Consider the following 12,090-nt stretch of genomic DNA (forward strand, 5'->3'; position numbering starts at 1 on the left):
GAATAAAACACAAGTGTGCCAGATTGGCATCAGTTTTGTTTTAAGAAACACTTCAGTTATGCTTAATTTTATGGTTTTTGCTTTGTCACTGTGTTTTCTCAAATGCTACAGAGCTGTATGCATTTTAAATGAGCACTAAAGCAAAGTGATCCAACAAGGATTTACAGACGTGTTTATGACGGAAGCAATGTTGTAAAATCAGGACTGGCACAGCACGGAGCAATATCTGGGTTGTACTGGATATGAAGATTCGCCCCCACTCCCTCAGCCTATAAACTGTTGCTGCCATATCACTTCTGAATTAACTCATCTTGCCAGCTCAGGTGTTTAGAAGTTGAAACTGGTAGATCTTAGGTCAAAGTATCTTTTGGATCAAAGTATAAAATATATGCTAACCAATTTTTTCATATCCATAGGAAAAGCAGGTGGATGCATTGTTATTAAGACATGGATTTTAAGAACCAATCTGAGATGCACAAAACAGAGAAATATTAGAAAGGGAATGAAATGTCTGGCAGTGTGAGAGCAGGTGCCATACCTTCAGCTCTCCTTTGCAGGTGAGAGCCCTTCCACCTCCAGTCTGGTCCCTAACACGCAGAAGTGCTGATTTTGTTCCCAGTGATGTTTGCAAATATGTGTGCACATTTCTAATGCATGATCAGTGTTGGTTTTTAACTTTTTTCCTGCAGACCACTGCTAATTGGATCCTTTCTCTGGTAGAAATATCAGGTGACACCACTCTTTCTGCCAAGGAATCTTGTTATAAAGGAATGATTTTCGAAATTGGCTCTGACACTGAAAAGGTATCATGGAGGAGAAATATTTTAATTCATGAACAGTCATGGAATTCTATTTCCCTAGCATGGAGGTAATCCATACATGTTACATGATTCAAATTGTGAGGCAATGGCATTCACAAAATATTTAAAAATTAAGAATTCATTTTTGGCACTCCCAAATACTCTGTAAGTTTTTCTAAAATCTCAGAACTAGTATTGGAAATTGGAGATCTGTAAATTAACTTCCCTCATCCCCTTTTTTTTGAGAAAGGACTTCTGGACTCACCTTATTCTAAACATAAATGATGCTCTGTTTCTGGTACAGATGATAGCTTTAGAAAGGTTTTATTAAATAATAAAATGTACAGTCCATTTCTACCAGTTGTGTGAAACAAAATTTGTTTTAGAAATGTGTAGGTTGATTAACATCTGTGCTAATATGGAATAAACATGAAATTTTAGCCAAGAATGTGAAAAGCAAATGTTCACATATGTATTTCCAATCTTTTCTGAAACTTATTCTCTCCTAGTGGCCATTATTTTATGTCTCATGGCTCCTATTGCCTCTTCCAACCCAATAGATCTGAATATCTTCACTCAACAGAGCCAACACCTTCTTGAAGAACCTAAATTTTCACATCAGAGCTTGTGCTCCTAAAGCACTTAATAAAACTCAGCTGAAATATAAATCCAGATTTTGGACAGATGGCTGCTTCACATTAAAGTTTATTTTCCAGGATTTTGCTGTATACTTTCCATGGATACTCAAAAGAGTAATTTCTTGATGTTAGGATGTTAGCCCATCAGTAATCTTCAGAGTTTCCATCTCACTTGCCAAACTCTATGAATCCATTTAGCCTCCTGTTGACCTATGTTTGTGAACATTGCAGGGTGAATTTCATCAAATGGCTGGGATTTATTATCCCATGAGATGCCAGTAGTAGTCTTTGAATTGTCCCATTTTAAAGCTACAAGGTTCACTGACACTGAGAATAAACTGGGATGAAAAACCTTATGTCATGTCTTCACAGCTCCTGAGAAATGTGTCCGTTCCCAAGTCATTTTACATCCAGATTTCTGGCCAGGGTGCTTTCGATAGGAACTTTTTTTCTTCATTTGAAAATGCAGGTTTGTGAGATTTTAAATTTTCAGTGTAAGGTCCAGGTACACTTTTCTCCAGGTGTACTGACTGAATGGCAAGACCAGTCCCTGCCTCCTGATCACATTGCAGCACTGCCAATGACACAAAAGCAAAGACCTCACTTGAAATGACAGAGAGCCAGCCCTTCAATATACCTAATTCAGATCAAAGTATTAAACCTAGATAATCTGTGTATCAAGTGCCCATCAGGCTGTTAATCCTTCCTGTTGAAGATACTGCTGAACATTTATTGAGTGGAGAGATACAGGTGATGGGACCCAGAAAAAACAGAAAAAAATGAAATAATTTTTTTCAGCCCCAAATACTGCTGACTCTTGCTCCACTGCTCCAACCTTGGGCCATATTGCCCTTGTCTGAACATCTCTCTACATGGCATTTAGAAAAAGAATGTATTCAGATATTCTGTTTATTTATTTATATGGTGATGTGGTCTTGTAGTACTCTCTGGAGGCACAGACAGCAGTGTGTGGGCCTGAGGAATCCTGTTCTGAGATTGACATCTCTGCATAGATTTCTATTCAAACCTGCTGAGACCTTACCTGGATTTTAGAGGACTTGTCAGAAGAAGAGATAAATGTCAACATAAGATTAATCAGCAATTCAAGTCCTTGCAGGTAGATGAGTAACTGAAGGAACTCAAGTAAAAGCAACAAAAATGTAAAGATAGATTGACAAGTTAAGAAAAGAATTAGAAAAGCTGCATTGGCTGGGAGACAACTGGTGAGGGACATGCTTGTTCCAGTTACTTCGAGGCATGAAGCACCAGCTAGCAAAAAAGACTATTTGAAGATGAAAGAATTGTGAGGATTCTTTCTTACTGACAGCTCAGATCAAATGCATACTATCTATCAAAATACAGTATATAGAGACCAAAGAAACAAACTATGGGAGAGCTAAGCAACAGAGTAAGAGAGGCTGTTAGAAGAAAGAAGAAGTATTCCTGAAAAAGGCAAAGATGTGTTCAGCTGAGAAAAAAGAGGTGAACAATTTTCAGCAGATTAAATATAGAGGGTCATGAGACACTAGAAGAAATTGCCCAGAGAAGTTGTGGATGCCCCATCCCTGGAAGTGTTCAAGGCCAGGTTGGATGGGGCTTTAAGCAACCTGCTGTAGTGGAAGATGTCCCTGCTCAAGGCAGGAGGGTGGAACTAGGTGATCTTTAAGGCCCCTTCCAAACCAAACTATTCTGTGATTCCATGATTCTATGAAATATGCAGATTCAAAAAGACAAATCTAAAAATATGTTTGGAATCACCTTAAAAAAAGGCATAAAAATGGAACAATATTAAATTACCTAACTATATTATGAATGCCTTGCAAAGATTTTGCAGATCAGTCGACAGTGAAGTTGTGAAAGTAGCAGCGAGAAAAAGCAACAACATAAAAGAGAAATGAGTTTTTATTTTCCATATTTATTCATCATGAGGCCTTAATGTAGACTTTGTCTGCCTCAACTCCAAGGACAAAGAAGAAATATCAGAAGAAACAGATTGTCAGCATCACATATTGTTCATTAAATGGGTTCTAAAGAAAAGCAAGTTGGAAATAATGGATCTTCTGGCTGTAGAGTGTGACCTCTCATTAAACCTGCCTTTTAATAAAATTCTTCAAGTAGAAACACATAAATTTGGGTTGATAGCAAGTTGGTAGAGCTTATAACAAGGAATAAGATCATGACACATGAGAAGATAACATTTATTAATTTATGTGGGAATAATCCAAACAGCTCCCGTGACAGACAGAGAAACCCACTGTGGTCTTTAAAGGATTCAGTGAGCACATAGACAAGGGAGAATCGGTTGACAAAGTCTAACTGGATTTCTTAAACATAATCAGCAAAGCCCTTCAGCAAACCCTGTTAGAGAACCTGCTGTGAGATAGGTAAGACCTTAATGTGCATATCTGGGTAAAAGAGAGGAAGCAATAAGTAGGAAATAATGGTCAGTTCCTGAATGCTTGCTGGGGTCTTTCCAAGTAACGTCTGTTTGTGTTTGAGCTGTGCAATATATACATGTTTGTATATATAAATGAGCCCCATGTCTTGTGCAAACACAGAACTTGCTCACCAGCCTAGAGAGGACTGCTCAGGGTAAAAATGAAAGTTCACTATGAAGCAATAAATCAGCTTCACAATACTGATGAAAAAATGCCAGATGGAATTCAGCATTGATAAATCCGAGGTGAGACACCTAAGGAAAAAAGCCCTCTCAATTAATATGCATAAGGACAGGCTTTTCAGATATGCTTTTAGCCATTACCCTTTAGGAAAGAGACCTTGGAAGGATGGCAGACAGTTCTATAAAAAGCAACTTGATGTTCTGTAGTAGACAAAAAAAATCTCCTCTGTTTGAATTTAAGAGTTACTTGGAGAGGAGAACAAAAAAGAAAAAATTCTTATGCCGCTTTGTAAATCTATGGCATGAACACATCTCCAGTAGTGTGCACCAGTCAAGACTCTTCAGCTCTATGTGGTAAAACTTCTACTGTAGTTGCAAGTGGATGTAGACAAACGAGACCTGTAAATGGACATCTCTTATTAGACCAGGTAGTATAATAAAAACAAAAACAAAACATACAATCAAGCACAAAAACTCTCTCCAGATCTAAACCAAAAAAGCATCAAAGGAGTGGTCTTACCCAAAATCTAGTTTGGTATTTCTAGCTACAGAGCTAAGTCTAATAAAAATGTTAATTGCAGCTATCTAAGAACCTTGTATTGCCCAATGCAGACCTAGAAAATGCATAAAGAAGCTCTCAGTGTATGGCACCCATACAAAGGCGGAATAATCACCTCTGATACATGAAATTGAGAGAGATGTAGAGAAAGCAATTAGGAAATGACAGTTTGCTTATTTTCTAGTACAAGATTCATGAAAGTCAACCATGAAACTAAATGGTGGCTGGTTTGAAACCAAGAAGAAGAGGCGTTTCCTCATACAACACTGAACTAAACTGTGGATCTCTTTACCACAGGATGTTGGGGAGGATAAAAGTCTACAAAGCATCAAAAAGTGACCAGACCAAATAGATCATAGAGGGAAAACCAACCAAGTACTAACTGCAAGAGCAGCAGCCAGTGGCTTAGGAAATCCATGATCCACTAAGCCGTAGAGCTCGAGGAATTTTGCAGGAGGACACAATGATATTTTTATTTTGTCTTTGTATGCTTCCCTAGGCAGCCATTCTTAACCATTAGTAGCATAGTGTGTAAGGAAGATCATTGCCCTGACCCAGTACTGCCTTTTGTGTCTTCTCAGACACCTGGGCTCAGCAGAAGGCATCAGGATCAGGATCCGAGAAGAGCCAACTCCAAAGGTGGAACAGAAAGATGATTTAGTTCAGGCCCTTTGGTGATTATGGAGAGAGGTGGAGAGGGGAGGGTGGCCTGGTAGGTTGTGTCCACCTTTATCCTGTTTGGAGCTTGGAAACAACAGCTGCTGTAAGCTGAGGTGAGAAGTTCATTTGGGAATGATGGTGGTCAGCTTGAAATGCTTGAAGGGGTCACAACACTTTGGTTAGGGGTCTCTGTGCCATTGCTAGGGGTCACAGTGCCACCATTAGGTAAGCCAGGTCAGACACCTGATGGCCCTCCCATGCCTGGGGCTCAGCACATGGTGCATTTTATGGATGGTCAAAGGGCTCCACGTTGATGTCCCGGCTAACAAAACCTGTGGCTTTGAAGGGCGACACACCAACTGCACTGCCAGACCTCTTCCTTGGGAGGGATTTTATTCTTACTCAAGCGCTGGTATAAAGCACAAGTGCTCTGGCTTTAGGAGGATTTGCTATTCTCATAATGATATATGTATTTTCAGAGAGCATTGTTCTTGAATGGAGTTCATTAAAATGAATCTACAGGTAACTGTTCTGTTCAACTTTTTGACAAATAGCTCTAACTCAGCGTTTAACTCCGAAGGGGCCAGGAAATGAAAATATAGCCCCATTCCTCAATAATTATTAATTTCCTGTCACTATTTTCCTTACTTCAAGAGTTAGAAAAGTTTTAAAAATCTTTAGAGGTTGATTAAAGAGTAATTTGTTAGTGGGATGGGGGAAGGGAGGTGAAGGAAAGGGACAGAAGATTATTTCTGAACACCAAAAATAGTTTCAAATTCCCGCCAAGAAATGACAAATTGTTGTATACATAGTCAGACAGAGAGATGTATATTTTGTTTTAAATTCCAATTTCAAAATGTACTGCATAAAGAGAAACCACAAATTGAAACTTCATGTGCTCATGCTGACAGCAATACCAAACTTATGGTTTTCTTCTAAAAATAATACCCCCAAGCCCTACCTAAACCTTCCTGAACCTCCTGTCCCCTCTTTAATAAGTAAGAACACAGGGTGTTTTTATTTCTTGGTGACTTTTTTCCTTTCCTTTGAGTCACTAGTGGAGGACCAACTACTCTCAACCTTACTGAGGTAACTTTTCCAATGGTTTCAATACTTGCCTGAGTGAGTATTTTTCCTGGTATTTACGTGAAATTAAGGAATGTGTGACAGGAATGAGAAACAGTCTTGACAGAAGAATGAGAAGCAAACACCATTTTGTAAAGGAATGGAGATCAGGGAAGAAAAATAATGATGTTAGGTCCACTATGTAAAACTTTACTCCTCTTCCATCTCTCTAATTTCTCCCTTTTAAACAGAAAGACCTTTAAATTTGAGTCAAATATCTAAAGAAGATGAATTTGGAGGACTCAGTGCTGGTCATAGGAAACAAGCCACATCAAAATCCCCCAAATAAATCACCTCTAATTTAAGCAAAACTGTACCAGAGACTAAAGACAAACCAGTCCTTTCAGCTTTCAGAAGAGAAGTCAACATCAAAGGAGGAACCTGAAGTAGAAGCCTAGAAATGTAAATCTGTTGGTCTTTTCACATTCAAATTCTCACGCTTCTTCCATTTCCTTTTACAGAAAAAGAATGTGGTCAAACTTGGGGGAATGACTTCACAGCTTTTATTAAAGGGTAGCGTAATCCTCCCCTGGATAACTGGGGAATCATTAGAACAAGAAATAAGCAGTGATGAGCTGTTCCAGTTTGAGTGCTGTGGTTTGGAAGTTTTGACCCATGAGATATTAATTTCTCAGTCTAATTACATGAAAATGTATAAATATGAGCACTGATGAAGAGAAGCATTCTGCTGAAAGGTGAGTGGTACTGAGTTCCCTCCCTTTTTACAAGGAAAAAAAGGTTCCTACCCTCTTAAGGGATACTGCATATAATAATAAGAGTACAATATATGGAAAAAATACATGCACTTCCATTTCACTATTGTTCCATTTTACTGCTGAGGTGGGGAACGAAGAAGTTAAATGTTGTGAGGTCCTTTTGTGACGGTGGATTTGGACTCCATTGGGTCCATCCAATGAAAGCAGTAGCACTGTGGACCCTCAGTGCTGGGTGTTAAGTGTCAAAATTTGGGTGGTAGAACTGCCACCATGTTTGACTGTGTATAAAGAAGCCATGCCCACGTTCAAGTGGCCAGCCTGGATGGCTTGGGGCTCTTAGAGACTCTAATCAAAGTGGGACAGGAATTATGCTGTGTTGTACATAATTAAGAGTAATTTCTCTGAACTTCCTGTTATTGTTCTCTAAAAAGTATCAGAGAAACCTTAATTACTTGCAACAACAACACTAAGGAAAACCCCCCAAACTACTGGAACAATACCATGTAGAATAATGTGAATTAATTGTTAAATTTAGTACCTCCATGAGAAATGCTCTATTGATAGCTCAGAATTGCTCTGCCTGGAAACCACCTGAGCACTGCCTTATTTCTAGACATCTGTCAACACAGTTACTATCTAACAACAAGCATAACATGAAAATAATCGTTCTGTTTAGGGCAGGAACATTAACTGACTGACATTAAATTGCATCAATATCATTATCTCCTGTTGACTTTTTGATAATATGTTGATGAACAGTTTGTGTTTTCCAGGGTGGAAAAACCTTACTTGTTTCTTAGCAGGAACTCTGCACTAAGAAGTTTTTTTTGACAGGTACCTAATTTTGCAATTTTAAATATAATGCTTTCCAAGAGCTGATGATACTTTATTATCTTCCTTTTATGGGTGGTTTGTTGGGGTTTTTTTGTTGGTTACTGTTGTTGTGTTGTTTTTTTCAGACTTCAGTCTTCTGCAGAATGAAGATTGGTATTGCGTTTTGGTATGGTAGTAGAATAACAGCTGGATACCCACAACTCAGTTCACAGCCTGTCCAGCCTAATTTTGAAGTTCTAGGCTGTTAAAGGTATTTAAGCTCTTAAAAGGTGAAAATAGGTGCTTCTTAGGTATCTAATTTATACTAAAACTAATGGGAATTAGGCACCTTTCGTGGACTTATCAAAAATCATATAGGACTGCAGTAGCAACAGAAGCTACAAGTAACTCTAAAATTCTGGCCTTTTTTGATATAAGGCAGGCTTTCCAGAACCAGTCATTTTTATAATGTAAGTTTTTCCCAAATGTTCATTTTTCTGAGAGCCCTAGTACTCCCATCCTAGCTGAAAAACCTCCTCTTACAAAGTGTGTTAATGTCTCACACATTGCTCTTCTGTGTTTGAGGCTTTTGGTCAAATGCCACTCAAATACTTCATGGACCTTAGAAGCTTTCCTGCAGCATCAGGAGTTTCACAGAGCTTGGTGCGTAATCCCAGAGATTTTTTTGCCCTACTATCCCAATTTTCAGAAGAAGCCACGTTGCTCCTGAATATCACATCTTTTTAAGGATGTAAAAATACCATCCAAGCACGTTTGAAAAAAAATTTTTGGGAGCATGAGGGTGTGTGTGAATATTTTCAAAGTTGCAGTTTGACTAACCCAGCCGCTGCTTAGATCATCAAACAGGCATGTGTTTGGGACACAGAGGCACTACAGTCCTGGCGTATTCAGCGCAGAATCCTCATGGTTATGTGAATAATTATCCCTTCATACTGGCCTAGAAATCTTGGACAGAAATAGCAATCACAGCAAGGGTGCTAAGAAATAATTTGTACCATACATCTGTTAATGTCCCTTAGCCCAGCTGGAACCTGCATGCTTTCCTCCCTGTCTTGGGTTTCTCGAAGTGTGTTGATGTGTATTTAAGCCACGGGAACAGTTGAGGCAATCAGGCACGGGGGAGACATGAACTTCCCTGGTATTTTGATTCCAAACTGTGATTTCTGTTATCAGGATGGGTGAGGAAGAAAAGTGTCAAGTGTCACTTGATCTCCTGTTCTCAGCTCGTCTGGCTAATTCAGGGAGGAGCCTCTGAGGCCAAAGCCACCCCAAATGCAGAAGACCTAGAAGACCATTCAGACCAACGTTCTCCAACAGGTGTCCCATGAGAGCAAGCACCTCACTGGGATTACACTGATGATACACCAACTGGATATGACTGACACTGAGTTTTTGAACAGAGTGAGCCAAAAGAAGAGTTTCATATTTTGCTTCATCTTGGTTTTGAGAAGGACAAGAAAACTCCCTAAGGAGTGTCATTTCAGGACATTAATTGTAAAGGTGCAAGAAGGGGAGAGTAGAACAAAGCACCTCATATGTGAGCGTGGTTTTCTCAGAAGGTCGAACTAGAGATCTCCTGACATCCCTTCCAACATACAACAACCAATTATCTTGTAAGGGTGAGGAAGCTTGATCTTTCAAGCCTGTTTTGCTATTAAAGAAACAGTTTTTTTCATGCACGGCATTTTGTTTAGCCTCTTGCTTGACGTAGGATCACATCGTATTTATGTTTAACGTGCTTTCTCTCATTCACTCTTCCCCCTGCTCTCTTTAATGCCACAAACTCTTCCCACCCCATATATTTTTATTTTACACAAGAATTATGCAATTCATCTGGGATTTGCTTAGGACTGCTTCCAAATACACCCACGCAACTGCTCTAAGAGTGATGAGGTTTATCCAAAGATGGATTTGGCAAGTCTGTGTTTCAAAGGGTTACTGATCCAAAATGCTTCAGGAAGAGACTTTTAGACACACAAGTAACCCCACAAAGCAATAAAATACAAGATCATGAACTGTTTCTGTATTTAAATGTTTGGAGGAGTTGAAGCTGGTAGCTCAAATATTTTGTCTGAAAATGGCTACTTCTCCACCAGTGAACCAATATCAGTCAGTTTGATGACGACTAACTGAGTGGTCACAGCCAGTGACTATTCAGGGTTTCGTGATGTTGAAGACCTGCCAGGTTTTTTTCTTCAGAATAATACAGGAGTTTGGTTCAACCAGGTGACAGATGGTCAGAGGAGTCTTTAACACACTGTTAACTAATTTTGTTCCATTTGCAGATGCATAAAACAACCTCGAGAGGCCCTGTTGTCCATTGACAAGGCTATGAATCTAGAGACCTGGTTTTGATCTTGTCTCTCCTCTTGAACTGTTCCACAGCCAAGACTGAGTTGCCTTTCTCCTCCATGCCTTAGAATAAACCCTCACAGAAAATGAGGGTCCACAGTACAGCCCTCCATTGTCGAAACAGTCAAAGAGCTACTGATGAGAACTGGAATGTAATGACTGGGATTCTGTTTCTGCCAGTGCACTAATTCCAGAACCCACACCTAAACTTATGAAATTACCTTTTAAATGATGAGACAAAATCATTTGTTTTATTCTTTTTCCCTGTATTTGTGTCCCCTGGGTGGCAACAGTGGAAAATGCTGGCAAGGAGAGCAGACAGTAGACAAGGTCCTATTGGCACAAATCTGAGGGTTTTGCCTGTGTCAGTGATGTAAGGACACCAGTCTCCTTCAAGAGATGTGGTTTATCAGTGGAGCTTTTGCAGTGCCTGGGATGTCAGGCTAATGGTCTCACATACAGATTCTGTAAGATGCCTTTCATTCATCCAGCCAAACAGGAGCTGTGCTTGTGATGCTTTCCCAAACTGAAGGGCATTGCTCCATGAATGCAAGCAATGTTAAAGCCTGAATAATACACACAGTCTTCCATTTGCAAATTGCCTCCACCTCTCCCTTTGCCCTCCCCACCATGTGGTTTAGCTTTTGGCTCTGCAATAGATACTCTGAATCAATGTTAGCTTTCTGAGAGACTAACACTGAACACTGAAGGTCTGAGTCAAACCCAGCCGTGTTACAAGTCCATTGTTGGACTGTCGCTTGTTTTGGTTGTTTTTCCCTGGAGTTTTGTTAGAGATGAACTGGACCTTTTGGCAGCATGGACAAGCACCTCTATTTTGTCATTTGGTGCCCCAAAGACATCCATGTACTAATCAATCCAAACAGGAAGCCAAAATCTTTTTAAGAGAAGAGCATATTGTTCATTGTAAATGTTTGCCTCACCATTAGTGCACAAAAGAGAAAGCTTGGAAATGGAAAGACGAAGGAATAAAAAATAGCTTGGTAATGCAGTTTACACAGGTACATGCAGTGTAACAACAGCTTGTGGGAACTGTGAAGCACTGTCCTCATCTGAGGTGTATTTCAGTTTTCAGCTCGGTAAAATCCCAGCTTTTTAAACAAGCAAAAACTTGTCCTTTTTACCAGGCTGTAATAAAATATTTGTGGTGGTTTTTATGGTGCAAGCCATCATTCACTTAATACTATCTGAAGGTCATTTCTCCTAGGACAGATCACAGCACATCTCCACACTAAGATCCCAGAGCTTGAGACTGGTGCTAGGTTGTCCACAAAGACCCCCAGAGGCCATGTTTGTTTGTTCTGAACGGCCCAATGGCATGGCATGGGCTGGAAACCACTCTACACCATGCCCTGCTCACCCAGACCAAGGAGGCACTCTGGAGTCCGAACATCGTGAAAGGAGAAATGCAGCTGTTGGAGTGGCTGTGTCATACCTGGGTCTACTGAGTCAGAGTCTGTGTGCCCACATCTGTGAAAGAGCAACCTCCCAATCCCCAAATGCACTTACCCTGAGGGGTCAACCTGAATCAGTATGTCCACTGGGCAGTACTGGGGGGTTTCAATCGATATAATTCTCAGGAAGGGCAGGGATGTGCTCTGGCATCAGAGCTGCTGAAGGCCACAAGAAGGCCCTAGTTCAATCTTACCTGTCACTGACATATGCATGATGTAGTTGTCTTCACCCTCAGAAAGGACTGGACACACTTTTTCCTCTTCTGGTCTGTCTCGGTTTTGAAAGACAGGTGTCTGCTAAGGAAGGCAGAGGC

General features: G+C 40.1%; 1 long non-coding RNA gene across 13 annotated transcripts in view; it reads left to right on the top strand.

The window, feature by feature from the left end:
- LOC121676715 overlaps positions 1-11,634 on the top strand; it is a 55,553-nt gene extending 43,919 nt beyond the window's left edge. For 12 of the 13 annotated variants that reach the window (XR_006020561.1, XR_006020550.1, XR_006020554.1 and 9 more), the window contains 3 exons: positions 6,864-7,952; positions 8,078-8,202; positions 9,126-11,634. This is a non-coding gene — a long non-coding RNA (uncharacterized LOC121676715). The remainder of the gene's footprint in view (positions 1-6,863; positions 7,953-8,077; positions 8,203-9,125) is intronic. The other variant, XR_006020551.1, reaches the window with a different exon arrangement.
- Positions 11,635-12,090: the final 456 nt, after the last annotated feature.

The sequence above is a fragment of the Corvus kubaryi genome, unplaced genomic scaffold (genome assembly GCF_017639235.1).
Source record: "Corvus kubaryi isolate FWS band 111438036 unplaced genomic scaffold, C.kubaryi_AGA036_p1.0 split1-131, whole genome shotgun sequence".
Lineage (NCBI taxonomy): Eukaryota > Metazoa > Chordata > Aves > Passeriformes > Corvidae > Corvus > Corvus kubaryi.